Raw genomic sequence first — 3,629 nt, 5'->3', positions numbered from 1 at the left:
CCAATAAATGCCTAACAGTACAAACAATATAACCACAACTATAGTTTTAAAATATTTGATTTATAATAAATTTAATGAGCTTTGTTTATTTTAGGCTTCATAAGACTCTGAAAACCTTTTATCAAGAAAAACAAAAGTCTCTTTTGACTGTAAAGGCTGCAGAAGCTGTATTTTGCTAACAGACAGAGAAATGAAGGTGATGACATCATCGCTTGTTTTTATCACTGAGCAACAAAAACTAAAGACTGTTACAGTAATAATGCAAAAACGTGCAAATTATTAAATTTATTCCTTTTTTTTAAACAGTGTTACCATCAACACCAGGTTTGTTTGTTTTTAAAGTTTTTAAAGTTTCAGTGAATTGGTTTTGTTTCCAARGTGGTCGTGAAGTTTRAGCTTTTAAGAGCCTTTTTCTCTGRCTCCTGTCACTCATTGATTCTCCATCCAGGGATCAGGGCCACTRAGAAACAGAAGCACATGAGTCACCATCGAGTCCCGACTCCTCCACCAGCAGGAGGAAAAAAAAGATACAATCAGTGAAACTTAATCACATCAAAATGACCCAAACAGAGAAGCCAGTTAGCATCGATCTGAACGCASAACACAACATGAAGATCTGAATGTTTGACAACAAACCTTCTGGTCCAGATCCAGACTCGGACTGACGGGCTCACTTCCTGTTTTGTCGTGTCTTCTTTTGAGTTAGTTTTTATTTAACTGCTCATTTAAAGCAATATCTCTCAACAAGTTTGAGAKAAGCAGTTTATAAAACCAAAAGAACGTGTTTGTGTTTATATAAGTTCAAATCATTTACCYTTCAAGTCMTTTAGCAAAATACTTTATAAATCATTGYACAAACAAACAAATGAAAACTTGGATGTACATCTACAACTTTGGTTTTACCTATTCAATATGGCCGCCACCAACAAACAACTTTAACAACACAAAAATGTCTACAACTCTGCAGTTTTTGCAGATGTTTCAACATTTGTAGATTTTAATTTTCTGGTCTGTCTACGATCCATATCTGTAGTCATGAGYTTTAGATCAGGACTGAAAGAACCAGACTCCTAGGGTTCAGCACATCTCTACCAAAGGTCAGTGCAGACTGACCCTGATTAACGCACACAGTGAAAAACAAATCATGATGAACATCTAAAAAAATAACGTYGATAACCAACATCCAGCTGACTTCCTCTCTGCTTGGTAAACGTTTGTAATGGCGCAGCGTCAATCAGTGCCTCAGAGTTCTGATGATTACAGCAGCTGCCAGATTCAATTAGGTGCAATCATGTAATCAGTTTTATAGAAAGTATGTCTGCAGTTTACCCTGAGAGCTCCTGTTCAGACTTTTACTGTTGTTTTAGTTGATTGATCCAGATGCGGCTGCACACCGCTCTGTTTCTGCTAAATTAACGTAAACTCATTTGGTTCACCTGCAGTATTGYTTGTTTGCTTTATGTCAATATTKTAATCAGACTCATAATTCATTTAAGAGTTACTCTGAGCTGGATCGGGCCCAGAGATGTAGACGTAGAGCAGGATGGACTCCAACATCTCTGCATGTAGGATTCAATAATTTTATTATTTGTTAGCAAAACATCTCATGAGTTGAAACTTTCAGCAAATAAGCAGAAATAATGAGAGTTTTGTGGTTAAACTGATTCAAGTTAATGATTATAACGCAGCTGCAGGTTTTATTTCCTTATAGTCAAGAGAAAAGAGGAAATCAACAAACGTCAGGACTTGTTTCTGTTTTCAAAGTAAATACATCTTATATTCTGTCTGACGTGTCGACATCAGGGAGCTRCTGATCAGATGGGGGAAATCCCAGCTCCTCTCTCCCATAACTCTGATCTAATAAACATTTTATGAGAAACATCCTCCACTGTTTGAGAGTGCAGCGAGACGGGGTTGAAATCAAATGCTAATTTTTGATCTTGTCGACGGCTTCGGCTCGTCCCGCTCACGTATCCTGTGGATTTCATCTCCCTGAAGAGGCCTGGGAGATTGCCCTCSCTGGGACTGACAACCCCCCGACATCGCCGGCCACCGCCGCGAGATAATTATAATGTCAGCGGAGGGCGAGGAGTGCCGCTCCACATTACACACTTTGACGTGCCYTGAGACGGAGCAGGAATATTACCTGTCACCGCGAGCTGAAGAGAAACACAAAAATACTAAATGTCTTTTTGCTTCGAACACCAACTATTAACYGGATGAATTCAGCTGCTTGGTTTTCTCTCAGTTTTGTCGCCTCATGACCCAGAATTTAAAAATAATTRAAGGGGTTTGTCTCTTTTGATTCACACAACATAAGCGCTATTTTTAAGGAGTGAAAAGGAGTTAAAAAAAAGACCCCGAACACAAAATTATTCTCCCCTCAACCCCAAGTTGGATTTAAACTTTTCTTATTTATTATTTAAGCTTTTCTCATCGAGTTACCCTCAACTTAACATGTCCAGCTGTMTTTCTGGATCCACTCCATCTGTGGTTCAAGGCTGCTGACAGAGTATTATGAGCACGTGGTTTTGATGTCAGCAGACTGTGGATGGACTGAACCAAGGCCGAACTTACAAACTGCTTCAAGTTCAGGGCTTCTTAACCTTTTTGACCTCGGGGCCCAATTTGTTGAACATAAAGAGGCACAAGGCGCAGTCAGACATTACCAATGTACAGATCAAAATGATAACTATTCTAAATCTTTGTTTAATTTGTATTGMATTTGCATTATAACTAAATTAAATACACTTACTGTTTAAAAGTAAAACTCCTGTCAAATAATCACAATTATGACAAACATTTTTTTTTATTTTGTAACCTGCCCATAACAATTATTTGAACAAATACAACGGACAGTCAACAGACCACCCAGGCCTTTGACCCAGAGGAGCCAGGCTTCACTGTGTGAATTTGTAATTCATTTCTAACAATGAAACAATCTATTCTAGTCCCTCTTCTCTGCTCCATCTGGGTTTTCTCCCATAGACAAGGATTTCTCAGGTAGAAATCCAACCGGCTAATCAGTGAAGAGGAGGAAGYGTTGTGAACACCAACATTAATTGTCTGCCCTGTTTTAGTCTGCCTGTAGTTTAGCAATGACAGCAGAGGAAGTGAATGAAGCCAGTCTGTGTTGACAAGGCTTTTAAATTAAGTCAAATTTGTCTCTCAAAGCCTACAGCATCGTTTAGTCATCTGTTCAGCTCAGTACTTCTGGTTGTTTACAGCACATGCAAGTTCCTGTTAGCTTCTTAGCTTAGCCTCCTTCATGGTGGAGCTGGTGCTCTACATACATCACAGCCAAACATTAGTGATTGGGTAAAATCAATCCAGTCGTTTAAAACTTCAACAGAGGCCACGCCTCCAMCAAGAAAGTGTTTCTAGCCAAGGGTCCAGACCCTCTGTAGGAAGCGAAGAGAAGAACAAGGGGCTGCCTTTTTTTTTTACCAGGTTTGTTGCCATCAATAATTTCCCTGTATTTTGGTTAATCCAGTTGTTTTTTCCCCAAATGACCAGTTTCCTGGTTTCTGCTGATAAATAAAACAAGCCCACAGCATGACACTGTCACCACCATGCTTCAKTGTAGGGTTATCTACATGATGAAAGGGGGATATTTTAGAACAGGGGTC

This window comes from Austrofundulus limnaeus, unplaced genomic scaffold (assembly GCF_001266775.1).
Source record: "Austrofundulus limnaeus strain Quisiro unplaced genomic scaffold, Austrofundulus_limnaeus-1.0 Scaffold275, whole genome shotgun sequence".
NCBI classification, from domain to species: Eukaryota; Metazoa; Chordata; class Actinopteri; order Cyprinodontiformes; family Rivulidae; genus Austrofundulus; species Austrofundulus limnaeus.
The sequence above is the reverse complement of the archived record's forward strand: the minus strand, read 5'-3'. Positions refer to the sequence as shown.